Raw genomic sequence first — 8,659 nt, forward strand, 5'->3', positions numbered from 1 at the left:
TGTGAGCTGCAAAAGCTTTTGTCTAAAAAATGCAGCACAATAACTTTTGTGGCAATCATTTTATTTATTCAAAATGATCAAATGTGATGGAGCTGAGTCGTTCTTTACCGAATGCATCATAAGTTAGACGAGCAATAGAGTGATGGTCTGTAATATCTGGTTGCATAGCAACCGACTAACCCAACCAGAGGCAGTATTAGCCATGTCCACTGATTTTCATAGGTCATCAGATAAGTGACGATGAATTTATGGTTAGGTTGTTACATATATACCAAAAAAAACATCTATTTTGGAAATAAAATGTATATAAATTTTATATTTATATATATTTATATAAATAATAATTAATTAAATGTTGATACATTTAAATAATTGCCTATTTATTTATTAAAAATGTTCACTTCTGTATCCAGAGCGGTTAGATTGGTTAGTTTTTTGGGTTTTTTTCTCGGTTGTTTCACTGTGTGCTGAACTGGCCTCAGCTGGGTTCACGTAAAAAGCCTCGCCTACTGGACCCATGAAATTACACCGCTGGGTTATTACAAAGTCTGAATATTTTCTGTGAGAACTCGTATGAAAGAACGAGTAGATTCAATCTCAAAACATACTTCAGGAAGGTAATTGCATTTTTTGTATGACAAAATAAGTTGAGCTAAACCTAACAGTGCGATATTTTTATTGTGCAACTATGTCACGGCAATTATCTGAGTAATTTATTGCACTCGTTTTATTAAGTAAATACTTGAAGAAGTGCAGTGCTCAGAGTGTGTGTCAGTCGCTGACACAGTTAAAAGAGAAAAAAAAATTAAACATACAAAAGAAATGTTGATTTATTAATTAGCTTGAACCTGTAATTATCACACACACATCATACTATTGGCATTCCTGCAAGAAGTAAGGAGATGTCCAAATACGAAACGGGTTATCAAATGTATGTTAGTATGTCCTGAAGGTTTTACAATTAATATAATATCTGATGATGGGGTGAGCGGGTTTGGATTAGATTTAAAAACAGCAGGGCTTCATCAGTTCCCAGCAAAGCACTGGTTGTGGCTCACCACACTGTCAGTCAGGCAGAGACAGTTTCGCCTGAGAAACCGTCATGTCACACAAATCAATACAGCCACATTGCTCCAGAAATACCAAGAAAAACCACCGACCCAGCGCAGTTTGTCATCTTCTACAAAACTTTAAGCTGCATTAGGTGAGAAGAAAGTCAAACAATCAATGCAGGAAAAGCTCTATTTTCAACCTTATTTCGTCTTTTCAGCTTTGTTTGTTTTTTGGGTGAAATAATAAGGATGCAGGTTTGAACGTGCTAAAGATTAGAAAGGAAGAGAGCCTGAACTTGTATTGGCAAGGTGTGCAAACAGCAGCAGTGGTGGTACGGGGATGTAAACTTCTATGTGTTTGACGAGACTTTTGAAAGAACGGTGGATATTCAGAGGCCTGAGGGAAATGGGTCGCTGGGTCCAGTCAGATTTGCAAACCAGGGAAGCAGGAAGTCATGGAAGACTAATTTAAAGCTGATTCTAAAAATATATATATCTTGTTTCTTCTTTTTTTTTCCCTACACTTAATAAATATAACAAGTTAAATGGTAGATTTTCTTCTTTAAAAAAATAAAGCACTGCTTTAAGTGGTTAAAGATCCCAACGCTGCCGTCCAAAGTTAGACTCCAGTCTTTGGTTCCTTTCCACATGTTTTACCTCCTTTTATTCTGTCAGTTTACTGTCATAAAAAAGCCAAAAAAATTATTTGAAACCCCCACAAAACATTTGATGCGCTGCGTTAGTACAGAGGCCTCGTCTTTGATGCAGCAGTCAGCGGTTTGAGTAAAAAGCTCAATGATCTTTCCACTTTTCTCACAACTCACTTTGCTGTTTCACAAATAAAGGCCACCGGAGCTAATAAAACTATAAAAACACCGAAGAGTTTTCCCTCTGAATTTGTCTTTTTAAATATGTTTACAAGACGTTGAAGACAGATTGCCAAAATAAGAACTACAATAACAATCTCATGAAATCAGCAAACTTTAATAAATGAATAAATACAGCTGAGTAAACCGCATAAAAAAATATATCATTTACAGATCTTAAAACCCAAATGACTGACGATCATCTATTTTTTTAAAGCATCGCTATCGCGTCGACAGATTAGAAAATTGCGTATCTCCCTCTCTGTGCAGCTTGGCCATTTGTTAGATCTCATGGCATAAGCCGAGGTTGTACGTTTCCCCAGAACCGTAGTTATTTCCAGGAGAATGTGGAGAACCACAAAAACGCTCTGATTACAATTTGTAGTCATATCTCAATTTGTCAGTCCACTTAAAAAGAAATTCCAAAGTGAAAATGACATGAAAGACATGAATTTCACTAAACATGGCTGTGGTTGAGTAAATATAATTTGCACGCTGACAGATTATTTCTGTTGCACGAGTTATTAATGATCCGGCGGGTTCAGAAATCTCAATCAGGGGGTTTAGCATACATCCCACGGATGTACACTGTACAAATAATTTTGAACCGTACGTGATGTATTATTCTTATTATTTCATTTCGGCCCCAGGCGTCTTCTGGGAGCAGAAGGTGCAACTGATTAATGTTTCTCCTGACTCTGTGAACATGTGTTTTAGCTATCCTCCTTGGGCAGCGGCTGCATGGAGTAAACTGGACTGTTTGTCCGACCATGCGTTGGATTATGATGGACGAGGGAAGTGTGGGTGTCATTAGATGCTTTGGAAATAGTTTTTATCTCACCAAGACAAATTCTTAATTTTTTTTTTCCTAGAAAGTACTTTATGTGAAATATATGACAGTTTTCCTACCCCCTGTTTCATGACAGCAAATGACTGAATGCACGTTTTTTTTCTTTTTTTTTTTCTTGTTGGCAGGCGGTAAGCAGACAGAGTTCAGCTAAGGGGATTAGAGCTGCTATCAGGCAGACGGGGCCAGGAGGGTCCACAGGAAATGATCGCGGCCTCATGCAGGCAGGTTAGGGGCCAGAGTCACCAGACTCGCTGCTGCAACCAGGAGAACAAGAGGAGAAACGCTGGGAAGAGAAATAACATGAGTGCTTAAGAAGTCACAAAAGGAAAACCTTGACACAGTGGGAGAGGAAAAGTTGGTTTAAAGAAGGAAGGAACTATGGTAAATACTGGAATCCTTTTCAAGCACATGACATACATCTACTGGGGAGCCTAATGTTGAGGTTTGACCCCTTGATTTATTAGGTTTCCTTGTTCTGGAGGTTTCTTGGGGTCAGGCAGGGGGTAGTGGTTCATAAGTGCTGATAAATCTCTCCGGTTTGGCTGCTCACACACATTGCTCAGGCATGTGGAGACAGAGGAAGTAAACCAGTTTGATTCCTCAGCACATCACTCCCCGTCCAGCCGAGGTGTTTTCTGACTCACTGAGCTTTCATGAGCAGCGGCCAGCGCCCGTAGAACGGGAACCGCTTCCTGCAGGAGGAATCGGGCTCACTGTTGGACCGGCGTGTGCAAAGTGTTTCCACCCCTTCAGCTTTTGACCACACACCAACCAGAAACGCTGACTATCTCGTAGATATTTAATGACAAAACACAAATGGTGCTCTGATCAGATGATGCCAAACCCGTGGCAGGAAGCTAACACAATCCCCACCATCATACATGGTAGTGGTAGTATCATAATATGGGAATGTGTACAGGGAAGCATACACCAATAGCTCCAGTGGAATGGTTTGGACCAATGCATACGAATCTCTTAATATTTAGATTAAACCTGTATTAATTGTAATTAAAGTTTTTAGTGATTGACTAAACATTCACGTTTGGTTAAAATGTTGTCTCATTAATTAATCAAATTAATTTACTTTAATGTTCTACAAAAATGCAGAATATAAAGATCCAGTTGTACAAAGATAACTAAGGGGTTGCTTTTAAGCGAGGGGGCGGAGCCTATTCAAACTTAGCCCTGCAAGTTCAACCATAGCTCTGAGTTTTTCAATTTTCAAGAAATTCCTTTGAGCACAATATATATACATATATAATAAAAATATAAAACTGATACTGGGTCACAACGCATGATGTGTCAGTGACGTGTGTCATCAGTCAAAATTTAACAGTTTTATGATTCGACGTTAATTACTATATTACCAAAGGGGGAACTAATGTTTATGATTAGATCTTTAGGGTCCCTTAATGGTTACTATATAAACAAAATATTATAAGTAGCTTTAAATAATGTTATACTGGTAATTTACTTAATGTGACCATGTAGGTTTACCTTAAAATAGTACTATTATGCGAAGAAATTTCTGTGAGCTAAACCGTTTTCGGTAAAGACTGATAAATGTGTTTGCTACAAAGTTACCACAGCTAAACCTGCTTAGTTCCATCTTTGTGTAAAAACTAGAATGGTTTGAGGCAACGTGTTCGCATGCAGTTTTCTAGTAAAGTCAACAAACTCGGGTTAAGAGTGTATGGTCTAGTCAAAGTTCAAACCGAAATCTAAATTAGAATCAGTAGCTTTAAAATTGTACTGTTCTGAGACACCTTCCATTAAATCTGACTGAAACTAAGCTATTTTGTAAAAAAGAGTTGGCAAAAAAAACTTTAGTTTAAAGCTGAAGGAAACATACCCGAAATACCCATAAGCTGAGATAGGGGGCGACGTAGCAATGCACAGCACATTTTTCGGATTAAAATGTGCAAATGAATTCGAAGGCCCATTTTTCTATGCTGATAAGAGCAACAAAAGTCAAAACTTTCTTCCCAGAAATTGAGAAGTTTGCCCTCGACCTGTTTAAATTTAACTGAGTAGGCAACACTCAGAGCAACTTAGCACAAGCTGACTATCATCTATCAAAACAAGAGCAGAAAATAACAAACAGAGAGGGAACCTGAGATTCCAGACATGCATGCAGGATCCCCTCAAGACGGGTCTGAATCAAAAAGCCACACAGTCACAATGTGGCCCCCCTTCAACTTCCACAAATGCGGCACATCTCTCACACTGACAAGATAGTTAGATAATTTCTTCCTCCACACCCTCAGGTCAACAGTTTAAGCTCGCAACTTAAAGTGTCGTTGGAAATAATTAGCCTCCTTCTTTATTCTGAGCGGTGCCACAGCTAACAGACCTTAGCAAACCCCCGGGCGTCGCTTGGCAGAGAGCAAAGGACAAATCTGAGAGCTATTGAGGTCACAGCGTTTTCCAGAATTAGGCACCCAAGAAAGATTCCCCGGACCTTCTTCCCGTAATCTATTTACCTTCGGCAACAATCTCTAACTGGCAGTTAAGAAAGAATGGCTCCCATTGCCAAGGTTTCAGACACAGATGTTTGAATCTAATTTAAATCCTGGAAGGAATGCAGACTGACAGAGCTGAAGCTGAAACGGTACAGAAGGGGCGTTCAGGAACATGTACTGTACTCACAGTAACAACTCGCCCCTTTTTGCAGCCCTGTTGACGAATTCAAAGGGCGAAGAACTGGTTCCCCTTTCCTTTCGGTGTTGTAAACAATCCTCTGTTTGTCATCTCTGGATCAGCATCTGCTGTAGTTGTTTAAATGGCATCACCGCTTTGACCTCCGACCGGTTTGTAAACTGTACCAGTGTGTGTTTGACCAGACAGCTCCTCTCTGACCAGCACAGGCTCAGCAGTCTAAATACGAAGTCAACCCAATTCGGTCTGATAGACTCAAGGCGTATCTGTGAAATATCACTGGGATGACTGGTTTCGAGAGCCATGCCACAGTCCTCATCAAAGCGCTCTCAGGAACGCCAGCCAAAACAGAGCCGGGCTCACAGCTGCAGCTGGTTGGGGAGTTGGCTTGATTTAATCTGAGCTAAACATGATCTGATTTAGAGTTAATTTGGCCCTGGTGTGGCTGAAGTTTGGTACGACAGACGAGCCGACAAGAAAAAGTGACCTCTGACGAGGTAAAGAACTTCGCAAAGGTCTTTAAAGGGATAAAAGTGCACTCCTGTCTGCAGCTGCAAACAAAAAGCAGGTACAACACTTTAGTCTCATCTCCCAGAGAAGCACTCAATGTTTAAGTGGAACCTCCACATTAGCAGTTCACCCCTGGCCCTGCGTCCACCTGTCACAGCGCAGCAGTGATCGAAACTCGCTGGCACGAGAGCACACAGGAAATCCCTCCAACAAAACGCCCGACAGGCTGGAATGTTGGCACCGTGTTGGTACACAAATCAAATGGCCCGTTCGACTCAGACTGAGCTCAGCGGCGGCCATGTGACACCAAGAGGAATGCTGCTGGAGTCTGATGTCGGGTCGGAGGGGTTCAGCCAGACGTGTGTGTGTTTGGAGTACACAGGTGGAGAACCAACAAGTTTAGCAGAGGTTTTTAAAAGGGGGGATTTGGGGAGCAGCAGCTGAGGCTGAGGTGCTAATTCCAAACTGTTCGGCCGGAGAGAAGTGTGAAGGTCTCAGTGTTGAGGACGCCAGCTGAATCTGAAACTTTGTGTCCTCAATGTCTAGAATATTAACCAGGTAAAAAGTAAGTAATATAATATAATTTTGCATTGTTTTGTTAGAAAAAAATCAGTTAAATTGTTGGTTAAAACCAGTTAAGTCAGTTATTTTGCTAGCCTAGCATGTATCGTAAAAAAGTTATAATATCTAAGACTTTTATTGACAATCATTTGAATTTGAATAATAAAATTCATATTTAAAACAAATAGTGAAGCCTAAAATTATTATTAAATAACTTATTAAAATAAGTTATTTTTTACTCAAATAAAACAATTATTTTTGAAAGAAAATTATATATAATATAATGATCTATTTTAAAATATGTATTTATCAAGAGAAAAATCTTTATGGGCGTTACATGCCATAAACCCTTTAGCAAGCTAGTGTTGCCAAACAGCATGCTAACTGGCATTAGTGAGGTAGCCCAAATCTCTGAGGCCGTCCTCCTTCCCATCTCCCTAATCTTTTGCTCTCTCCACAGATTTTCTATCAGCTTAAGTCAAGACTCTGACGTAAGTGTACACTTTGTAAACTACTGTTTTTTTTCATTAACTTTTTGATGCAAATGAATGCTAAACTAAGCTAGCGCTAGCTTGTGCTAGCTACTCAGCAAACACAACCCAGTGCTAGCTTAGGATGTCAAATAAAATGTCTCTATGTCATTTTAAGTGAATAAACTCATTCTTTATTGTGAACTAAAGTCCTTAATTCAACCCCACTGATGGATTTTGTTGTAGTGAATCATTTTAACATCTTACCTTTTACTTTTTCACTCTGGCGCAGAAGAACGCTGAAGTTTGATCAGATCTGTGTGCGGTTTTATTTCACATAATGCTTCTGTAAAGTTAAACATTAACTACCATATATTTACGATGGTGCAATGCTGCATTATTTGTTGAGGAAAATGTTCTTTGTGTCATCCTTAACGTTTCAAATGAAAAAAAATGTAAATTTTTATTCGATTGTTTTAGTTTTATTCAACGGCATTAAGAGCTGTCATCAGAAAGGATCTGCTGGAAGCCACGCGTGTTCCACTGGAATCTCAGATCGCGGGATGCTGAACCAGCACAGCTGTGAATTGTGTTGAGCTGCGGAGTGAAGATTGTGATGCAAATGCTTCAGGGAGCAGAGTCGTGTAGGAATGCACCGCTGTCCAATCCTCCCAGCCATGCTGTGTTTTCTGCTGCAGATCAGGGTGGAAAGGAGATGAAAGAGAGAAGAAATCTGCCATGAATCTGCAGCGGGCATGCAGCACGGAGAACCGGGGATTCTGCTGCTCTGGACACGACTATGTCACTTTTAGAGCATACTTAGGTGTTAAAGAACATCCTGAAAAGCGTGCAGTTTCCGCCGCTTGTGTTTATAAAAACCTCTTTGGAGAGAAAATGGAGGAGGAGGTGGCATTTTACCTGCAGGGACATTCACGTCTCAGTGCTGAGCGACAGCAGCGATTGGCTCGGCGCAGAGCGAGAACAAAAACGTGTCATCCTCTGAGCTGTGCTGCAGTTTGAATTATTTTAACTCGGGCGCAGAGATCTGTGACGATACCCCGACACGACCCATTAGAAGGAATCTCTCTCTCACACACACACGCACACGCTCATGCAAGGGCTCCTGCGCCTTTCAGTAATGCAAGACTCTGAAAAAAGGACAATTGTTTATTTCCCTTCTGGAGATCTAATGAGATCATTAGTTCCTGCCACCTCCAGCATCCTGCACACATGCACCACTCCATGCTTCTGCTTGGCCTCAGCTCAAAAACAAAAGATGTAAATATTAGGTTTTGGCCATTAAAAACGAGTTGGAAATGTGGAAAGAGCAGCAGGGCCACGAGAGGGAGAAGAAGGACAAGTGAGGAGAGCTGGGAGCCGTGGCAGAAAATCTGAGATACACACGATTTTTTACTTCTGAGCTCTCAATAATGATGAGCTGTGGGACAAAATGTTGCCTTCACCTATTCAATACTCGCACATTCAATATCCACAGTATACTTATGATTGCTATTCTCATATGCAATTGTTTTAAAAAAAGAAAGTAAAATAAGCCAATAAGAAAAGTGGCAGAGTGTCTTTCCCCAGTAATTTTTATGAACGATTTGTATATTTCAACATTTACAGCCGCAGTAAAAAAAAATACCCAAAACAAGCTTCCATGCAGCTCACCGCGTGTAGTTTTGTTACATG

General features: G+C 40.3%; 1 long non-coding RNA gene across 1 annotated transcript; it reads left to right on the forward strand.

The window, feature by feature from the left end:
- The first annotated feature begins 2,878 nt into the window (after positions 1-2,878).
- Positions 2,879-8,354, forward strand: LOC103476125 (uncharacterized). The gene is made up of 3 exons (XR_535415.2): positions 2,879-3,149; positions 6,958-6,988; positions 7,448-8,354. It is a non-coding gene; the product is annotated as an uncharacterized LOC103476125 (long non-coding RNA).
- The last annotated feature ends 305 nt before the right edge of the window (positions 8,355-8,659 follow it).

The sequence above is a fragment of the Poecilia reticulata genome, linkage group LG14 (assembly GCF_000633615.1).
Source record: "Poecilia reticulata strain Guanapo linkage group LG14, Guppy_female_1.0+MT, whole genome shotgun sequence".
Taxonomy (NCBI): domain Eukaryota; kingdom Metazoa; phylum Chordata; class Actinopteri; order Cyprinodontiformes; family Poeciliidae; genus Poecilia; species Poecilia reticulata.